Consider the following 23,085-nt stretch of genomic DNA (forward strand, 5'->3'; position numbering starts at 1 on the left):
AAAATATCAAGCTCATGAAAGACTGAGAAAAGACTGAGCAACTGTCACAGATTAGAGAGACCTGGGAGACATGACAACTAAATCCCATGTGAGAGCCTTGGTTGGATGTTGGGACAGAAATGAGACATTAGTGGGGGAAAATGGGAAAACATGAATAAAGTCTATAGTTTAGCTAATAGCATTGCACCGACATTAATTTCCTGGTTTTGCTCATTATACTATGGTTATAGAAGATGTTAACATAATAGGGAAAGCTTGATGAAGGGTATATAGGAACTCTATATTTTTGCAACTTTTCTGTAAGTCCAAAATTATTTCTAAATAAAAAGTAAAGAAATTTTTTAAATTTATGACATTAATAATGAAAAGAAAAAACAAGATGCACCTAGAACACAAAAATTTCTCATAAAAGGCACATCCTATCTGGAAGGTACTGGATCCTCCTGGATATTTGCAAAACACAAGGAACTCCATGACTGAGTAGAAAAATCACTCTCCATTTGGAAATGGCTAATTTAACCTGTCTTTACTGAGACCTGAGAATATGTGATAGACAAAATCCATCACATGGCCAATATATAAACTCCAAATATAAGGAAGAAAATAAATACCACTCAGTATTACTTTTGTCAGTTTTTCTTTTCCGACAAAATGGTTATCTTGGCTACCCCTTCAAACAGAGTTGGGCTTTCTTGAAATGCTGAGAACAGCATCTGACTGAATAAACACACAAAGAGAAGAAGGAGCATCTCTCCTCTCTGCTCCATCCCCACTGGCCCATGCTAAGTCTGCTTGTGCGATATATCTGATACTTCCCAGGCTTGAGGGCAACCAACTTGTTTCCTTTGTTGGCTAACGAGGAAGGGAAACAACTGCCCTGATATTTAAGAGAAACCTAGAGAATTGAAATCAAAACATTTCATCTAGGGATATGCCATTGAATTCTTGATGAGATTATCAACTATTCTACACATGCCCTTCAAGATTTTCAGAATCTGTACTCAATCAGATGGATAATTGAAAGATTCCATAGGGATAACTGGACCTATGTTTAGCACAGTCCTGAAAGCTGACGGAAGCCTGAAATTTCATTACCTGATAAATAACATTTCAAAAAATTAGATTTCAACTCATGACACTTCAATTACATATTTAAAATGAGTATTTAATTTGATAATTATTACATGCTAATTAAGCGTAAGTGTATCATGGAAAATATATCTTCTCTGGGCTTAATTACTACATTGCAGGAACATCAAAATAAGACTTAATCCATGTGTTTTAATCATCTTTTACTAATTAAAACTTAGTAAGTATGGAAACTGCACGCACCTCTAACTTGAACAGGAAAGAATTACATATCTCACATTAAGGCTTACAATGTATTTCTTATATTTCTTGAATATCAGATACCTATGGAATGGGTTTAAAATGATTCACATACAGCCATCCATTTCTTTACAATGAAATTCAGGAGTTTTCTTATCAGAAATTTGTCATGTTGAATGAAAAAGCAAGTCCAGATACCTTCATACAAGAGCCATTTCATATAAAGCTTAAAAACAAGCAAAATTAAATCATATTATTGCTAAGAAACTCACACAGGCATGATGAAACTGTTTTTTAGATGCTAAGGAATGATGAGCATATCTCAGGATAGTGGTGACCTAGGGTGAGGTAGGAGGCTGGAAGATGGAAGAGCACACGGGCAGTTAGAAATGACTGGTGATCTAGTCTGGGGCTGGGTGGTGGGTTCCCAGGTATTTGTCGTATCGTTTGTACTTTATAACATACATGTGCAATACCTATATCCTCATTTTAAGAATACTATGGGAAAAAAGAAAAAGGTTTACTCCATTTGAAATGCTGTCTATTACGACGACCAACAGTTAGGGAAAATACTTGATCATTTGCATATATAGACTTTTTTTATTAACAGTTATATTTGGGTCTAATATTATATCTAGAAAAGATATAGTGTACTTTTTATATCATGCATATTTAAAAAATAGGTTAGTTGCCAAGAATGATGTCAAATTTCAGTTCTTAGCCAACTTCTTGGCCAACTGGATTCTACTTCTGAGACATGTAAAACTATTTATCTTGCACAAAAGTCTGGCAACTACATTAAACACTTCTACTCATACTGATGTATTAGGTACCCCTAGCAACCTAATAAACATGAAATAACCTTAAAGATTGCCTTAAAAAAATCAGCTGATTCCATCATTATGGACAATGTTGTATTGAGACCTATGAGATGCAGATGACATTTGATAGAACTCAAAAGAATAATTTAAAGTCTGAGTTAATACCAGCATCTACAGTCTTCTGTTTTAATAAAGGCAACATACGATGAACATATGAAAACTGATCAGATTTGGCCAGTGTACAAACTGTCCTCAGTTTGTGGTATCCAATGATTTCTTGTTCAAGAATAATTTCCTCCCAGTTAGTTATATTCAACCCATTTCTTTTTACTGTTCCTTTAAGCAGGTGGACCCTCCAAGAGCTGGGTGCTGCCCAATGGGACTTGAAGCAGAGAAGGCAAGAGTGACTCAGATCAGAAGAGCGCCTTGTAAATCAGCCACACGCAGCACTGAGACATCCATCAGGGCGGTGTGCCCTTTCTCCACTGCTGCAGTCATGAAGTCATGGGCTTGCCATGGGCTAACTTATTATTAAAATAAATCACTGGCCTGGAGACTTGAGTTTAAATGCCAATTAACTCATAAGTAAATGGGAAGGAGCTGACTTATCTCACCCAGAACACTGTTCGGAGAAGTTGCTAAAATTACCACTCTGTGTTGAGACTCTGGCTTTCACAGATGCTGAAATACCCAGAGAACAGGGGGCTAGAGCGTGTGCCTCATAAGGCCAGGCTTGAATTCTGTTCACAAATTTCCCCTTGCTATTTTCTTCCTCAAGGATAGTTGCAACTGGCTCAAGGTAGCCTCAGTAGAAGCATCAACTTTCAAGAGCACTACATACTCCTTGATTGTTAAAACAAAATTAAAAAACCACAGCCACCTGCTCTTTGGTTGCTTTCTTTATCTCTACACAAAAGCAGCTATGTCACTGGAAGAAAAACTGCACTGAGATTTTCTTTCACTTTTTCCTTTTGTTCCTTTCCAGGCAGCATTTCATGGAGATACACAAGCCCACTGTCTGGATGGCCAGGATCTATAAGCCATCCTAAAGTCCTGATTGCATGCTGGGGCACAAGCAGGCTTCTTTTCCTTGCTGGGATGCCATCTATGGTAAGCCAAGTGTAGAGGCTTCCTTGCTCAGCAACATCCTCCAATGCCAAGTTCTAGCTTCATTTGTTCCATAGATAATGAAGTCTTAACTCAAGAACGAAGAAGCCTCCATAAAGCCTGCTCAGGGCATTTGAAGAGTCTTCTCAGAACTCTGAGATTCTTGTTTCACAACAGTGAGCTTTAGTAAGTCATCCTTGTTCGCTAGGACACATCTCTCATTACATGAGGGCACACTCAGAATGTAGTCTCTGCCCTCAAGATTGCCAACTCTGGCTTTGAGTGAAGAGATTTCCCCTACTTCCATATTATTCTTTCTCATGGTGACAACCAGAACAATAACTTGGATTTTAAAGGAGTCCTATACATCTATTTGCTTGCCCCATTCATAAAGACCCAAGATGCTCACAAGTCTAGGGATTTACCACTAACTGCAGCTTGTATAGACTTGGACTTGCTTAGACTACCATGAAGGCAGCCCAGGCTGTAGGAAAACCAAACAAAACACTCAACTTCAGCTCTTTACTGTCCTTGTTCCAAGTGACCTACAGACATGTTATTAAAACATGGCCTATTAAGTCACTATTTTTTATCCTGCTCATCCAGTGCCATCAGGTAACAAACCATCATCTGAAGCTAGCCATATGGCCACAGGCCACACTACCCTGAACAGTGATTCTAGAAGGGTCTTCCCCACACCTTTCAACATCTTTTTCATCGCCTGCATCCAGCTGAGACAGCTTGTACCTTCACAGAGGGGTGCTATTAACAAATGAAAGGGCAAAACTGGTAAACAAAGGCTGTTTTTCATCATCCATTATATGGTAGGAGGCTTTGATCTTTGTGTCAGGCAAAGTAGGGTCAAGCTTTGCCTCTCCATCATTTACAGGACAGGTCACAGGCGTCATGTCAGCTGGCTAGCCCAGCTCATGTCTGAATGAAGCCGGAAAAAATGTGCTGGGACTGGTCCTCCTTGCCTGGGTATCTGGCTTCAAGTTAGAGTTCAGGAGGGTGTCTGTCTTCTCTGCTGGGCTGTGTAAGCAGAAAGGTGAGACCCTTCACCATAACAGGTTCTAGACAGCTGCCAGCACACTCGGATGACGTTGCTGCCTCCCACTTAAAGGGAACTGGCTGTACCTCCCTTTGGATAGATTTCTGCCATGTTGCAGATAACTGTCTTGTTGTGCAGCCACTTTGCAGTTCTAAATGCTTCTTTCTCATTTTGGCTTTAGCCTTAATGAGGAATGATGGATGCATTCATCATCCATTATAGAAATGATGCTGCTCAGAATATTGAAAATACAGACGATGAAAGACCATCCAATCACCAACCAGGTGCTGTGTGTGCACACATGCACGTATGTGTGCATGTGTGTGTTTGTGTGTATCCCTCTTCCTCTTCCTCTCCATCTGTTCTTCTTGTTCACATAAGATACACATCTACACATCAGCAGCCCTCATATTATTAACTTACAGCAGAAAGGGAGTTCTGCCTCAGGAAAGAAAGTCTTGTTTCTAACATGGAAAAAATGATCGAGAAGATAGGAGCTTAGAAAATAAAGTATAAATACGCTTATAAGATAAGATGTACATTTTTTTCTTGAGGAAAAAAAAAATCAGACCTGTTTTGAACTGAAACTGTTTTCTACACTATAGCCTAAAGCTTCCAGCCTCCTTTCTGAAGAATCCCAAGAAATGTCTGTAAACCAGTAACATTTTCTCAGGGGATTTCATTACTGAAAGGGCTCATTAAGAAAGACATTAAAATACGAATTACCTCATAAACTATTTAGTTGTGTACCCAGTGGGAGTATGTACTTACTTGGGTCTGAGCTTTTCACAGATTGAGCTAATCAATTAAGGTTCATTAGAAACTGAAGGATATTTAAAAGATTGGCTAAGTCAGGGACCGATGACAAAAGAACTTGACAGGAAAAAAAACATCTTCTATGACATAACTGCTAAAGTTAATTAGCAGCTTTTGAGTAGAGGAGATAATTCAAAATACTCCTGTCTTGGGCCAGAATCTCCTCAGGTTCAATAGTTCCTAAATTAGTTCTCCTCCCATTAATGTACCTCTGACCTACCTAAGGATCTTGTTAAAACGCAGGTTTGTCTTTCTCTGACTGACTTACTTTACTTACTATGATGAACTTGTATGTGGAATCTAAAAAAATTACGCAGACGAATGCATTTACAAAACAGAAAGAGACTCAAAGACAGAAAACAAACTTATGGTTACTGGGAGGAAGTGGGGGAGGGAGGGATAAACTGGGAGTTTGGGATTGGCAGATACTAACTACTATGTACGGAATAGATAAACAACAAGGTCCTGTTGTGCAGCACAAAGAACTATATTCAATGGCTTGTAGTAACCTGTAATGAAAAACAATATATATATAAATATATATTGTTTATATACATATATATTTATATATATATATTGTTTATATATATATATATATATATATATATATATATAAAAAACTGAATCACTATGCTATATACCAGAAACGAATAAAACATTGTAAATAAAAAAAAAGTAGATGGGATGGAAAATAAGTAAATAAGTAAGTTAATTAATTAATTAATTAATTAAGTAAGTAAGTAAGTAAATGCAGGTTTTCATTTAGCAAGTCCAAGATGCGGGTCCAAGAACCTACATCTCCAACCAGTTTCCAGGCGATGCTAATGATGCAGATTCAGAAACTCCACTTTAAGCAGCAAGGTCCCAGGTAATGTCACTGAGCCCCAAGATACAATTCAAGTAGCCTTCACGGTGTAAAAGTGGACTGCTACAGATGGGTGCCACACTGAACCTCATTTTTCTTGCTGCTCTACATGGCATGATAGAATGAGAAAGTTACAGCGAGACTGCCCTGGTAACTGAAATTTCTTTCCCCTCGTGTTGCTAGAGAATTTATTTTTGCTAATATTAATGGTGAAACTTTCACATCACACTAAAAGGCAGGGGACCACTGTGAAATTAGCTTTGTGTCTCCTTAGAGACTCACTTTGAAAGGAAGTTCTACAGCACATTCTAATAGTTAGATGGAAGCTATCCTTCCATAGCTTTAATTTTCCCTTCAGAACAAGGAAATATTTAGTCAGGCTCTACAAATACCCTTTAAGGCGCTGAGGTAGCATGGAGCTGGGCTTCCTGCACGGGCACTCATGCAGGCTTTCAGAGATGTGTGTGTTCTTAGGTAAAAGCAGAGAGCGGAAGAGTCCTGGGTGGCAGGACAATGTTAATCCTGAAAGCCTTGGATTGACTGTCCTCACTGGTCTCTTAGAACACAGCAGCATTCACCACCTCGCTAATCACGCCCTTCTTGAAGAAAAACATCAGTGATGCTTCAGTGGTCAGACCAGTCACTGCAGGGGGCCAGAAGGGAATCTCTCTCCTGTCTAGACAGCTCCAAGTCAACTGCAAAAGCAGCAGCCGGCTGTGGACACATCTGCTCTGGGCCGCAGGGCTCTGCTCTGCCCTGGCAGAAACGTGGCAGAAAGGTTTCTCAAGTTCACGGCAGGGGCAATGGCCATGAGCCGATATGAGGGTGCACCTGCTCCTTCTCAGCTCTTAGAACCTAGCTGGGCATGTCAGACAGGGCCATGGCACTGATACAGGACCAAAACCCTCTGCATATTCTGAGCCTGGGCACCAGCTCATGCAAAGGGGCACTGGCCCACTTCCCAAATTCTGTGCTGTTCTTCAGGCTGTTGAGCACGTGGTGGAGAGTATGGCCAAACAAGAGCAAGTCTGCCATGTGGCTATGCACGTGGAGATAAGGCACAGGGACCTCAAAATCTGTTCCTGGTTCTGTGGCTGTCACAAACAACAGGACTCAGGACCAATACTCCCCTGCCCCAAGTTAATAATCACACTTTCAGTTACTTCCGAGAACACCTAAACACTAGGTGCTGGCCAGGGCATAATTGAAAGAGCGATGTGACTGTGACATAGGGACCGCTTTCTCCTTCCTCTGAAGAAGTGCTGAGACTAGGGTGAGGCAAGCAAGGTACCCAGGGCACAACATTTAAGGGGACACACACTCTCAGAGCTGTGCAAATGCATCAGTGCAAAGCCATCACGTGCACGACCCTGAGAGTGAGTGCGTTCTTAAATTTATACCCTGGGCACCTCTCTTGTCTCACCCTAATCTTTGCCTGGCTTTCAAGTTTCAGAAATGGACCAACCTTCTATGTTTATCAAGGGAAAGACCTTCACTGGAGAGGCCAACCTGACACTGAGGGTCTTTACAGATTCCCACAGAAGTTCCGGCATAACTGAGATTCAGTTTTGCAAAGGCAGGTCATGGAATCCTGGTGAGGGTTTTGTTTAAGCTTCTAAGTAATTTACATAGTCTTCAGATTGCCTTTGGAAACTGATATGGGCTGAACTGTGCTCCCCTCAACAATTCGTAAATTGAAATCCAAACCCCCAGGACCTCTGAATGTGACTCTAAAGGAGATAAGGCCTTTGAAGAGGTAATTAAGGTAACATGAAGTCATACGGGTGGGCTCTAATCCAGTATGACTGGTGTCCCCATAAGGAGATGAGACTCGGACACAGACACACAGAGGAAGACCGCATGAAGACACAGGGAGAAGGTGACGTCCATGAGCCAAGGGGAGAGGCGTAGGCCTGAAATTCAGCCTTCTTCCACAACCCTCCCAAAGAACCAACCCCCTGACACCTTGGTGGTGGACGTCTGCCCTCCAGAACTGAGAGACAATACATTCCTGATGTTCAAGTCACCCAGTTTGTGGGACTTTGTCATGGCAACCCTAACAGACCAACACGGAAACCATCTCCTAAGCATTTTAATGTCTACTGCTGGGTTTTCATTCTTCTTTCAGAAACAGCCTTGATCACTAAGGACAACAAGTCATAGTCCCTGAGGGTCTACACTTTCATCCAAGGCTCAACTGTCACAGAGTGAGAGCAAAGCAAGAAAATGCAACAGTCTGTGACACTGGTTCAAAATTTCCCAAGTCTATCAATGACGGCTGGAGCAGTGGTAATTTATATTTTAAAGACTCACAGATACAACTTCTAGGGGGACAAAGATGTTAGAAAATGTTAGAGTTATTAATGAGGAGGAGGCAATGAAGGGCTTGTTCGCTCAGATGAAGTAAGCACATAGAATCACTTCAATTAGTTCAGCCCTGGCAGGGCGAGATTTAATCTTTCTCTAGGTCATCTCCATCACTCTTGTCTTTGGTTTTGATGCTAAAAAGAATCAATCAATCCATTGCTCCGACAATAAAAAGTCACAATATATCAATCAGATGTGAGAACGGTGCACTGTGGCTATTTTTAAGAGCTATGAAAACGTCGATATCTTATGCCAGCAGGAGATGCCTGTCTTTGCGAATGACGAATCTTTGGGACATTGATTTCCATGGTCAGATGATCATCATTCCTCTGGTTTCTAAATCCAGTAATGGTGTGAAATAGCCATAATGCAGCTCACAGTAATAAAAGAAGAGAAAGTTCACAACCTATTTCATTCTGCAGGTATTGAGTTGCTTTTTTAAAAATAATGCATCTTGACTATGTAGAGGTTGACTCTACAAAAGCCTGTAGCAAGGATGATTCCCTCAGAGAGAAACATCTTTCCCTTTCTTCTCACTGAAGCCCAGGTGGCTGCCTCCACAGCAAAAAAAAAAAAAAAAAAAAAGGCACTGTCCCCAGGGATGGGGAGAGGGGAGTCCTGTCCCACACTGCTCCATTGTTCTCCCAACACGTGTAGACTGACTCTTTCACATACAATATGGAATGAAAGACTTTTGTGGGCAGTCCTGGGTAAGTAACCGTCTCTGACATTTCTTGTAAGGAAAATCGTGTTTTGAGTTCTGAGTGACTGACTTTTAAACACACTTCGGGAACACCACTCCTGTGTGAAAGTCAGGCTGCCTTCAGTAGAATTGTTTGCAGAAGATCCACCTTGGAGTTCCAAAGGCAACACTATAAACCTGTGGAAATGTGCTCAACCCCAGTGCTTTTAGTAACTCAACAACTTTTAGTCAAGTAGAAATCTGTTAACTTAACGAGTGTGTAGAAAATCCACTGTGTGGTCAGGTAATGTGTTCATAGTGTGTTCTTGGTCTCAAGAAGCTCAAAGCATAAAACCCAGATAAAACATTGCCCTTTTAAATTTCATTTGCTTGAATAAGTATCAAACAACAATTAACTAAAATTTTAAAAATTATATGCCAGGTGATATCTGGAAAAAAAAAACCCAAAAACTTCCTTTTCTCCCACACCATTCACACCATCTTTCCAACTGACTTGTTTTCTGAAGAGTTAGACAAATGGAAGGGTTTTCTATTGGTAAAGGACAAAAAAAGCAAGCTTGGGTTACCTCCTTTCAAAGGCGATTTTAAATAGTGATCTGCAAAACTGTTTTTCCCTTTATCTTGTTCACCACTTTACACAATTTCTAAAGACCTGATGTCCATGTGAGTCTCAGCACACTTTAGAATAGTTTTCGTGAAGGAGACCTTTCTCAGTTACTGCCTGGAATCCATCTCTTCCTTCAAGCAGATTTCTGTGACTCGTGTTTCCCAAACAACAAAGTTTATCATAATCCTAGAAATGGAAGGCCAAGTGGCTTTTGTGATAAACGAGGCCTCCACTGCACTTTGTAGATACTTCCAGCTGAGGAAAAACACCAGACAGAAAAGGGAAGTGCTCATTGTCTGTAACTTCAGGGAATAAGTGGCCAGGGGTGAGTTTTATGATATCGGATTGTACAACTCAGAGAATAAAATTTATATATGTACTTAGTGGTTTACTGATATTTTCATTGGATCCGCCTGAGTCATCTGCCCATAATATGCCTAGAATTGCTTCCAAGTCCCTCACCTATTGGCATATAAAAGCTGCTTTTACAGAAGTCTCCAGTTTCCAGCCTACATATCAGCCAGTGATTTGCATAATCCTTAATACCCAGGCCTCCCCCCAATCCCCCCGCCCCCAAGTCCTTTTTTCAGCCACCTAATGCAAACAAGATCTGGCCCAGGCTTCCCTAAACTAATCCATGCTAACACCATTTAGAAGGGAGACTATTCCGTGTAAGTTGGCACAGCCGAATAAGCTGCCCATTGTATAAATGGCAGTCTTAGGAGAAAGACATTAATGAATATGCCAGTGGGGAGAGCCCTCGGCTTCTCAGTTGCTTGCTGGACCCTAACGCTGGAAGAAACTTGAATGTTTTTTTAACCAAGGTAATAATTTAACTCTACCTCCCTGTCTGAATCCTAACAGCTCTTCAAGACTCAGATCATAAGCAATAACTTCATGCAGGCTGAAGACTGGCCTGACCCTCCAATCTCCTAGACACCAAATAATCAGTCTCTCTTTTGAACTCAAAGACAGTTTTTTGGTAATTTTTTTCACTGCCATATCTTGCTGAACATATATATATATATATAAGTTATTTAGAAGCTGGCACGGTGTCTTTTAAAAATCTGTAACTGTAGCATAAACAATAAATGCTTCTTGAATAAATAAATACACCCATACATTTTTTAAAAATAATTTTTTAAAGCTAACTTTTAAGGCTATTTCTTCTCCATCATCTCCAGGCTTCTGCTCACTCTGTTTATTCTCCCCAGAATAAGCCCTTCCTTCTCACCCTTCTGATCTGCTTAGACCAGCGCTGTTGGATAGAAATTTCTGCAGTGATGGAAATGTCCCTCATCTGTGCTGTCCAAGATGGTAGTCACTGGCCACATGTGGCTATTTAGCACTCAAATAAATTGAGAACTGGAATTTTAAATTTTACTTTATTTTAATGAATTTAAAATTTAAATAGCCACATGTGGCTAGTGGCCACTGGGCTGGAGAGCACCGGAGCTTGACTCATCTGAGAAATCTTCCTGGAGACTCACTCTGGAGGTCTCGCGCCCTCACTGTGAAGATGGTTTTGGCACACACTTTGTACTTGACTTTATCATAACATTTATCACAATATACTTAGTTGTCAATATATTTACCTGATTCTTCTATTGGACTGTAAGTTCCTATAGGCTTCAGTTATGTCTTTTTCACAGTTTAAGCCCCAAAGACCTAGTATAACACTGGCATTTTGGAGGGGCTCGATATTTTTTCAATGAAAGAATGAATAAATGAACTGATGGCTCAGTGGACTGGTAGTGACACTTCTTCATATATAATAAAGCTACAAAACAGATCTCTTGGAACCAAGTGAGCTGGGAACTAAGAGATTAATGGTGGTGATGTGACAAATTATCTTTGTCTAAGGAACATGCACGGCTCTTTAGCTTATCTTTCCTTACAAATGCAGGCCCTGTCTTCTGCATAAATGGAACTGAGGAACAACTCGCCCATAGAGCTCCTGGTCATTAAGCCATGATTCTGTCCAGACTTGCGCTTTCAGAAAATTCCCAGGAGATAAAGTTCACTGCCGTGATGGAGTGAGATAAACATGCTTGTGCTGTGATCCCATGTTCTCACATACTCCATACGGGTCTACAGAACAGCTGGACTCATTCATCAGATTTGAAAATAATCAGGTCTTCACACTCTGTTATCACGGGTATGGTTGTTCCAAAGGGTATGTTGGCACAGAGCCTTCTTAACCATGTCCTAGAGACTCAAAACCACCTCCATCCAAGGGACCGGGGAGCTCTCCTTCATGAGCATTTCTTCCAAACCCACTTGCAGAGCATAAGGAACATTCTCATTCAAACCAACAATGATCCTTGGTGTTTTGGAAAGAAATAAATGCCGAAAGTTGGCATGGCTCTGTTCATATCATTTTAGGGTACACAGTTGAATCTCGTTGGCTAGACATATTCCAAATATTTGTATAATTTAAAGTAATTTGTACAGACGTAGTGAAAGTCTATTTTAGACAATGGAATTTAATATACATTTCTTGGTGAGCCTTTCGTCTTTCACGTAATTCTAGCCCTAAGATTTTAACATTCAAATACTTAATGTTATAAAATGTTTTCATATTCATATGTTTGTGAACTAACAAACCATAAAACAATAACATGTGTTTGAAATTAGAAAATACGCTGCACTGAACTCTGCTTTCAAAACTAAGCTTTTAACTATTTAAAAACTTTTTTTAAAGTCATCTTTATTCTTACATATTTCAATTAATTGGTGAATTCAAAGCAACAGCTGTGTAACTCCCGTGGGTTTCCATATCTAAGTCCCTATAAGAAGCAGAGTAATTTAGTGCATTAATCAAAACTAGGTCTTGAATTCTAGAACTGAGTTAACCACAACTTTGCTGAATGATCAAAGGTAGGGCACTTAATCTCTCTTAGTCTCAGTTTTCTCTTCTATCAGACTATGAACTTTGTATAAGTATGTTTTAAACATCATGAATTAAACCAATAAATGAAAGAGAAGTATCCTTTGAAGCAGGGAGGAAAAAAAAAGAAAAGAAAAGAAAAAACATGAAGAGAAAGAGAGATTACTGTGCCAAATGATTTCCCTGTATGACCTCATGTGATCCTAAAAAGTAACTCTGTTAAGTGAGGTCCTACCATTATTCCCATTTTATAGATGAGGAAATGAGGAACAGAGAGGTTAAGCAACCAGGTCAGGCAGCTAGGATTTGAAGCCAGGCAGTCTGATTCTAGGGTCTTTGTTCTCAACCAATGCCTCATTCTGCTTCTCAAAGAAAAAACAAAAACCAAAACTCCCCAAATGCATCTTATTCTTCATTCCAGCTGCGAGCTGTGGCTCCCATAAGAGGCTAGCCTGCTAGTCTGTGTGAAAGGTGGGAAAATGTTCTACATATCTTAAAATATGAGCGATCAGTCATCATTCACATTACTGGCAAAGACACAGAGACTTGGTATTTTCCAATTTAGCATTCACGGTTTCAAATATTAAAAAAAGTAACCCTCAAATTCTCTGATCTACAGTAATTTGAACTTCTGCTTGGGTGCAGATTTAAACTGCATCTGCTACACAGCTCTGGGCAGAAATTTGACAGTCAGTCTGGCCCTCCATCAGGGTCAGGACTGCAGTGTGTTTTTCTCTGCCACTTTCCCTGGGTGCCGGGATGCAACATGTTCCACGCATGGGTATGGGGAGTCACAGCAATGCTCAGGAATGTCAGGGGTCTACTGCTTAAAAAAAGAGAAAAAAAAGGACACCTAGTGACTAGTTGATACTACTAGTAAATATTTGCCAATTATTTGTCACCACTTCCACCCCTACCAGAATCCAGCCACCATGCTGCTTTTAGCTTGCCAAAGCAGAGATCCAGCATGAAAGGGTCCGATTCCAGAGAGGGTTCAAGTCCTCAGTTTGCCACTTGCTGGCTGAGTGATCTTGGGCATTCTTCTGTACACCAGTTAATTTGTCTGTAAAAACAGGGCTACCTACCTCACAGGGTAGCTGTGAGGATGGAATAAGAGAATACGTGTAAATGCCCAGTCTCAGGGCTTTATGTGCAGTTTCTCACTGAATCTTCACAACATGCGAATCGCATGGTCACACGGCTCATGATTAGCACTCAATGCGTGTTGGATATTGTTATATAGTTAGTTACTCATATTCATTCATTTGACAAGGAGCCGTTCTATGCCAGCTACGTGCTGGGTAGTCTCTCCCCTGCGGGAGCCCAGGCACTAGCAAGGAGGTTACAGTCTGGTTAACATAAGACTCACTCAACCTTAAAATAATACACCATTAACATCACCCCATGGGAATTAAGCTATTTTATATTAAGATTAACTTTCTGGCTTGAGAATGGATTCAGAGACATTTGGCCATCCAGTAATAATGATAAAGTTGCATCAATATAAATCCATATACTTATATTGTGGCTGGTGGAATAAAAAACGGTCAGAGGCTGATCTCTCCTAAATGGGGTAAGAGCAGGATCCACATAATCCTGCCTCAGGAGAATGTGAAAGACACGAACATATCTTCAGTTTATTTAAGATACTTGGGTCTATATTCAAATAAACAAAGGCTTGGTTAGATAAACGCAGAAAATGTGGAAGAGCCACATTTATATTCCTAGGAAAGCCAACATTTTTGCAATAAATAAGTTGAATAACTTTAAAAATTAGAAAACTGAAGCTTTTTTCCCAAACCCTCAAAACACTGTGCTTCTAAGGAAAAGTGCCATGTAAACAAAATAAAACCAAACAAAAAAAAATGGCTAAGTATATTTTAAGACACGCACTGAGTTTTAGAAACAAAACTATAATTAGCAAAGTAAGGTAGTAAAGCCAGCTAATTACTAAGAATTTGAAAACTGCAGTAGAGGGAGGGCGACCTGCTTTATCATTTGTTCCCTGGAGTCCAATATTTACCCCAGTTAAGAAAAATTGTCCTAAAGCACAGAAATGCATCAAAAAAGAAAATCGGCTGGCCAACATCTAGAAAAAGAAGTGCAACATTGCCCACAGTGTAAGAAATGCAGACAAAAACTGGCCAGGATTTCGTTTAAAAATGAGAATGTTGACTATCTCTAAAAATGCTGTATGATGTATCCTCCTATATTTCAGGAGGGAATAAAAATTAGTATGAATTTCAAGACATTTGGCAGGATACATACCAAGTCTTTAAAATACTTATTCCCTTTGACGTGGTAATCCTAATTCTGGGAATCTATCTTAAGGAAATAATCAAAGATGTAGTTAAATAATTTCAGATCAGCTTTTTGTTTGATTTATTTTTATAATCAAAAGGTTATTTCTAGTAGAGAAAATACCCAGAAATAGAAATAAAGGAAGTTAAAATTTTTATGTGAGATCCACAGGATAAATTATACAGTCATTAAAATGTTTTCAGAAGGTACTTAGCGACATGGGAAAATGCTCATAATACCATGTGAAATTTTTCAAAAGCAGGAAATAAACTGTTTATTCAGTATGAACCTCATTATGATATATTATATGCAGGAACAGGGAAAAAAGACAAATAATATTTTCATTTTAACATATCCTTGAAAGTTTGCCACCATATATTAATTTTTGACCAAAACTACATTGAAATCTGTGAATTTATGTATTTTTTGAAAAGTGCATGAGGAGATTTCCACACTAAAGTACCAAAGCACCTTGTGGTGCCTCGTCACAAGCCCGGAGGCCTCAAGCACGGCTTCTCCGCAGAGCTGCACTTGACTGTGTCTGGCAGGGCCCCCAGATACCGAAGCAGGGATTTGGGAAATTGTGGGAAGGATTCTCACCTGCTCAAATATCTCTCTCCCACCCATTTGTTATGGGTCCTGAAACTCTACCACTGGTGAATCAATCATCTAAGTTAAGTCCAACCTTATCCCTGGAACTTAAAAACAAAAAGCCCAAAGTGTGGGACAGCATATTCAGTCACAGTAACATCTCCATCTAAATTAGTTTATCAGACTTTCCTTCCTTCATTCTACCAACAAATATTTACTGGCACCTAGAACGTGCAGGAAAGATGCCAACCCTGGGATATGGCATCAAATTGGCCTCTTGCTCTCAAGGGGCTCCCAGGCTGGCAGTGTGGCAGGTACACAGACAATGACAGGTAATAAAGCCTCTCCTAGGACGAGATAAACAAGGTGCACATGGAGTCTGCCCAAGCAGAAGGCATGGCTCCTGTCCACCTGAGGAAGTTGAGAAGACTTCGCAGGAAATGTGCGTTTGAGCTAAATCTTGAACAAAAGGAGGAGTGGAGTTTGCAGAGGCAAAGGAAAAAGGACAGGAGAGGTAAGGAAGCCCGAGAGAGCCAGACGCTCTCAGAAGAACGCCAGGCTGCTGGGAGAGGCTTTCAGAGAGTGACTGTGGTGTGCGGAGCCGAGTGGAGTGGAGCAGGAGAGGCTGGGAGGGACACAGGGCTGGTACCCTGGAAACGCGGGCATGTTCCCATGTGGAGATGCCAAAAGGGAGAAAGATGTTCCAGGAAAGGGTGCAAGTGAAACATTTGCCAACTCTGCAATTCTACCCACGTGCGCTCCCGCTCCCGCTTACCCTTCAGCTGCCGGCTGTCTACTGAAATCAGGTTACAACTGCCTTGCCTCTCTGGTTGCACTTTTAATGTCTAGAATCCAAGGCCACAGTGGGACGAAAATCTCGTCCTCCTTAAACACCTCTTCTGACTGGTGACTGCAGATATCGTTTCAAAATAAAAATACTTGATGTATTTATTTTTATTTGGGGGACTTCCCCAACCTGAGAACTTAACGATTCATCTTACTCATAACCAAGACAAGTACAACAACCGTATAGGACCCCAGCACACCTAGGTTTTCAAACTAACAGGGGATAGAAAGACCATTTTAAAGCATACCAACAGGAAAAATATATTCTTTGTTAGTTTGGGATGTGAAGATTGGATTCTCCCTTTTATTTTTTTTAACAAAAGAAAAACCCTAAACCTTTAGGAAAACTTGGCCTCCTCTATCTGCCCCAGTGCCGTGTCTTCCATCCCCCTCGAGGCACAAGTTTTCTAACAGATCTTCTGTACTTCCTGCATAAAAAAACCAAATCAAGGCAGAGCCGTCATCCCAAAATGAAAAGCAAACTTTCATTATTAGTCGTGCTGGCAAAAATCTTGGAAAGTGTAAGCTACACAAATTCCAAGAAAACGACCAAAATATATCTCTGCAAAGCAGAACTTCCTTGTAACAAGATTTGTAAAATTTCCTCCCCACCCCCGCCCCCGGCCCCCTAGGCTATTCTGACACAAGCTGAACTTATTTGCACGACGTTCCAAAGCAGACAGGGACACACGAGCGCACGCACGTACACACACAAACACACAAAGAAGACGTGCCTGAAGACTGTCTGAGAGGGGGTGTTCCGAACCAGATCGACCGTGTGCCGCGTCCTTGCCCAGATGCATCTAACTTCAGGCTTGGGAACATTAAACAAACACAAAAACAAGAGCCGGCAATGCGCGTGCTGGGCTGGGTGACAGAGGCAGCGAGCAAATATTGGGATTGTATTTCACCTGTTGCCATGGCTACCAAAACAGGGTGGATACTTGCAGAAAGAGAAAGAAAGAACACTGGGAAGACAATGAGTCCTAGGAGACTGTCTGAATGTGTGTGCTTGGAGCTGCTGGTGAGGGTGGAGGGGGCAGAGCCAGGAAAAGAGAACCGATGGAAAAGGACATTTCAATACCGCTTTGTGTTGGGTGCTCAGAGAGCTCCATCACCACTCCACACCAGCATGAAGCACATCTCTGAAGCCCAAGTGAGACCCATGCAGACCCAAAGAACACAGCAATGAGATGGGGAAGCTTAATTTTACTTGGTTGCTGGCAAAATCAAGGCAGTTTGTACCAAGTGCCAAGATAAGAAATACACTCAGCGTGTCTCCACGCTCTGGATAATCAATAAGAATAGCTTAGTGGTCTCATGTCCAGACCCCACCCCCCAAGTCTCAGGAAGAATTACAGAAAACTGGGCCATGCCTTTGGGCATCCTGATTAATTTCAATTCTCATTTGCCATAAAAGGAAAAGGCTGATTGACCCTCTTTCCCTGCAAGGTTCTTTATTTACCTCACTAAACAAACTGCAGAAAACACTTCAGGAAATACCCCCTTAGAAAGTTCACTATCAGAGCAACCAGCAGATGGCTTTCTCTGTCCATTCACAACTGGCACATGGAGAGCGAAGAACTACGAAATTGAAAACCTGGAATCTGGGTTCCAATTTCCCTTCTTCTCCTAATCATCTCTGTGACCTTAGATCAGTTGTTAAACTGAACTCCAGACCTTTGTTTCTCAAAGAAAAAAATTTTGCTAAAATAATCCCTGAGGCTCCGTTCTGGCTTTGGAATGTGGTGATTCATAAGCAATTGATAATCTCTCAAATTCTCACTTTCAAAACAAATACAATCAAACATATAATCCCATGTATTTGGGATTCTGATCCATACATGGAATGTAAATCCTATAGGAATTTATTTTGTTCTGTAGACAGAAAGATAATTAAAAAGTTGCGTGCTCTTATCAATGATCTAATCTAATCATTTACTCTTTACCCCAAAAAAGGACATGATATATTCCTAAACTGAACTTCCTACAGTTTAAATGGGCAAAGTGGCAGTGGTGTGTAAAAGGTTATACTTTCAGCCGACAGAAAGGAGCTGGGCCTTCTATTAGCTCTTAGAGACATGTTGTTGCTTTCAGTTCTTTAATGCAGCACTTGTCTTGGACAGACGGAAATAGGGATCAGCCTTCTCTCCAGGGTTTAGATGATGAGGACTGGAGAAGCAAACAGGTGGCTGGGCCGAGCTATTAATCTGAGCCTTGTCTTACTTTATACCACCTGAGTTTTACTCTTCTATGAACTTGCTTTTATTCAGAATAAGTTATCATGGGGATGCCAGAGTCCGCATGATACAGTAGAAATGGCAAAAATTCAAAGAAGACTTGGGCTCAAGGCCTGGTTATGCCACTGGATGATGCTGGAAGAGCCACTTAGAACCACTCTATGTCTATAAAATGAGGATGGTAATATTTCCCTGTTGACCTTATAGGATTGCTGTGAGCCTCCGACGAGACAGTGTATACGGAAGCACTTTGCAATTTGGAAAGTGCTCTACTAATATAAACTCATGGGATGATCATTCCCACTGCTGGCAAAAACATTCTGGTTTGGGGCCAGGACCGAGCGCCCAATGTCTGGATTCACATCCCAGTACCATCATTTACCAGCTTGTATGTTCTTCACAAGTTACTTGAATTCTCAGTTTATTCACTTATAAAATGAGATTAAGAATAGTATCTCCCTCAATGGACTGTTCTGAGAATTAAATAAGATAATATATTGCAAGATGCTTAACATAATTTCTATCATATACACAGGTGATTAATTAATGTTAACAATTGCTAGTTTCTACCATAGTGTTTTAAGAAGGCAAATTGTCCTTAAAATGCAATCCATTACACATAAGAGTGAGAGCTCAGATTTTTGTTGTTGATGTCGTCATGGACTCTTACATAATTCCTATTCATCTTCGTATTGGACAGTGGCTTTTCACAGCAGTGAGGGAGCAGGATTCTGAAAAGAGTGGTCACCTTGATTCAGCCCATCATCATGTTTTGATCACTGGTTACAGGGACATATGGCTGCTGGGACAATTCGAAAGTTAACGAGGGTGTCTTTCAAGTCAACGGCATTTCCCGTCTTGCCACAAATCTCCTGAGAAGCAGACAGCCTATTTAGTCACTGCGTTTTTATTCCTGGACATTTAGGAAGTAAAGCTGGGGATGATTAAAGCAAACAGGCAAATCGAAGAACTGCCTTTCTCAAGAGTGCCAGAGAGATGTTACCTGGAGACTGTCTTTTCATGTGTATAACCTTTCCAGGCAACTCCATATGCAGCCAGGCTTCTCTGTGATTTATCTGTTGGGCAGTGGGTGGCCAAGGGGCACCGCAGGCAAACAGTTATCCAGCTCGATAATTAGGGAGGGGAAAGGCAAACACAAACACACCCAGGTTGACACTCAAAACAAAGTGGCGATTTAACCATACATTGCTCACTCTGCCACCCCAATTCCTGTCTGCCAATCTGCCAGGAGGAACCCATGAGCCAAGAAAAGAAGCGCTGGTAGTAATTTGTCAGCACAGCTGATGGAAAAAGCACAATTCTGGGTGGAAATGTTAAGCACTGAGTTGGGACCCAGCTTTGTGTTTAAATGATGGCTTGACCTCCCTAAGTCTTTGCCAGGCAGCCATGTCCTCACTTGTGAAGTGAGGGATTTGGGCAAGGTCTTCACTAAGTGCTGTTCATCTCTAAAAGGCCTTGACTCCCCAGTCATGTTGGTTTCTTTCATTCATTCACTGCATATGTTTATGTATTAATTCAATAAACTGCAGACCTAAATGTGGATGAAGTATTGACAGTTGGTGGCCAAAATACAGCACAATCAGTTCATCACAGTGGAAGGAACAGCATTTGGTATTGATTGCTCTCAATTCCCAGGAGGGCAATGATATTCTAAGTTCTGTTTTCTAGGGAACAGACATATTGCTTTCCTCTCAAGGAAAAAGATATGATGGATATTGTTTCTACATATCTTTCAAATAAATCAAATGCAGTCAGCTACTCTTTACAAGCTGAATACTTAGCTGAGCATTTAACAAATGTCATCCTCTCCTTCTTAGGCCCACCCTCACCCCCTACTCACTCCATCCCACCCTCATTTCCAGGGCTAGGGTTTGGTTCTTTCTCATTATTTTAATTCAACTCAGCTCAGTTAAATTCAGTTCTCATTCATGGGGCCTTTCTCAGTACATGAAGCTTACACAATGCAAGGATTATTTCCAATCAATCACATAGAGGAGACACATGTAAAACAAGAAAAGTCAAGATTAAAATGTGTTTAAATAAGAGACAGAGAAGCTGGACCAGTCAGTGAAGCCACAGAAGTCTGGTTAAAACAAGAGGTCAACTTCCACAATAACCAACCACTCCACACTTTCCCAGGTTATCCGGAGGTCTAAACTATCCTTGCCATCCTTGTCTCCCATTAATATGTAAATAAATTAACCTAAAAAGAATTTGATCGAATCTGACAGTTACTGATACCCAGAAACTGTTTATTTTTATCTAAACAATCAATATGGTGATGAAAAAGCTTTATTGTTAGAGACTGAGACTTTAGCGTTTGCTAAGGGATGTGTCATTTGGGCCAGTTTTTTAACCTCTTGGAGCCTCAGTTGCCTCAGCTGTAAAACGGGGACGAGAGCCCTGTCATGGGGCGGTCCTGAGGATGAAATCAGGTCACAGACATAAACACCTTCTCCAAGGTATCAATACTTCCTAGGCTTCACTATCTCTTTCCAAACTGAAGGTGAAATCTGGGCAGAGTGGCCAGAGCCCTCAGTGAATGGTTGTTCATACGCCTTCCTTCATCTTAGTCAATTTCAATATGGTAGTCATCACCTCATCATTAATGAGACTCAACACAGGTATAGAGACAAGTTCTCCCCACCCCTTATTTAGAGTCCAACCCTATTATCAACTTCTTTAAAAAAAAGAAAAGAAAAGAAAAAAAGAAAACCTTTTTCAAATTAGAATTGGTCTACTTCTCACAAATAGAAATGAACACAAATCTATGTAACCCTGAGAGCCCCACACCCACGTCGCTGCAGAATCACGCACACCCAGCAGAGGCTGGGAACATGCCCCAGTCTGGTTTGCATTTCCCCTACCTGTTCTGTCTCCATCTTCCTCCCCTTTTTCATTTCTCTCTGCTCATCCCTCGTCTCCTCCCTTTCCCCTCTGAGTGTTAAAAATGTCCACAGCTATCCAGCGAACGTCCCCTTCTAGCAGATCCTGTTTTTATGGAAGACACCCACCGATCCCGGGAACCTGGGAGGAAGAGCCTATCGTTCTGGGTGGGTGGAAAGACAGGAGGCTCTCACAGCTCTGAGTCTGTGCTCCGACCCCCAAATGATTTCCAATACTCGCGTATTCACTTGCATAATTGTGAAGCCACATGTTTGTTGGCTTAATTCTTCAGAAAAAGATTCATAAAACTAAATTATTATCTGCCAGAATTATGACAAAATCATCTTGGACAAATGTGACTACAGTTCACTGAAGTGCACTGCTTGATACTAATATACATTAAATCAATAGAAAAACACACATGATTCTTGATTTAGGATGTCCCAGATTAATGTACCATAGAGCTTTCTGGGAGCACCTATTTGGCTCTTTCCCACAACAGAAATGACCCGTTTGGGGCAAGGAAAATGGATGTGTTCTACGGAACAACTACTTGTTAGACAGCTTCTAATCAAGTCGTAGGTACATTTAAAGCAATCCTGCCTTCAGCTTTTGTCCACCTCCAGGACCTCTGAGTTTCAGCAGGGATTCAGGATGATGGCTTTTGTCAGGGGCCAAGAGGGAGAGTAAAATGGATACTCTGGCACCACTGTTCCCAGGAGAATAGGTCTGCAGTGTTGTGGGGTGGGCGACCCGTCCCTGGCAGCTCTCTGGTTTCTCTTGGGCTCTGAGAACACACCCCACTGGGTGCCTTCATCACAATAGCCCATGTGTGACCTTTGGAAGAGTCCTTGAGCACAGTGAAACAAGAGTCTTAGTTGAAATCTGGAATCCATTCCAGTCTCACACAGGAAGAAAATTAGGCAGAGAACAACAAAGCCCGTACTTCTGAGAAACCTGGGGAGGCTCTGGCTTACATTAAAATCGTGAAAGATTTTTTTTTTTCCTTCACTACTTCGGATTTTATAAAAGCTCTTCCTCTAAGCAACCCAAAGCAGCTAGAAAATATTGTACGGTTAGTAGATGGCAATAACCCGTTTCTCCAAGTGAATAAAGCAAGCAGAAATGAGAACAGAGATGCTGAGTAATATATTGAAAGTCATTTACTGAACACTTTTCCAAGCTACTAGGTAAACACTATTCTTCCAAAATATAAGTGGCCAATATTAGCATTTTTCCCCTTTGGGTTAATAATAATCCAAATTTGTATTGGCAATAATGGGGTTGGGGTGGGAGCCTGGAGCAGAGAGGAGAGCTGTGCTCCTTAAACCCCAGCTCCACGATACAGTCCATTTGCCGAGACATCACGGAGCTGGAAAGAGTCATTCACTTAGAACATGAATCAGCAGAGGAGGATGCTTGCTCAAAATCCAACTCGACAAACATTTGAGGGGTAACACTATTTTTATAAGAACAGATCCAATTCCCTTTTGTCTCCTGCTGATATGATTCCCTATTAATCCACCATATCACACGTTTTTATTTCATACATATAAATAAGTATAAACCTGTCCTCCCTCTGGAAACATTTTCCTTCTTTGCCAGCAAGAAGGGTCGGACACTTCTGAGTCAAGTGGTAGCATA

General features: G+C 41.0%; 1 protein-coding gene across 6 annotated transcripts in view; it reads right to left on the bottom strand.

Annotated features, from left to right (window-relative positions):
- CREB5 (cAMP responsive element binding protein 5) overlaps window positions 1–23,085 on the bottom strand; it is a 379,577-nt gene that overhangs the window by 63,479 nt on the left and 293,013 nt on the right. The window lies entirely within an intron of this gene.

Source organism: Vicugna pacos, chromosome 7 (genome assembly GCF_048564905.1).
Source record: "Vicugna pacos chromosome 7, VicPac4, whole genome shotgun sequence".
In the NCBI taxonomy this organism is placed as follows: domain Eukaryota; kingdom Metazoa; phylum Chordata; class Mammalia; order Artiodactyla; family Camelidae; genus Vicugna; species Vicugna pacos.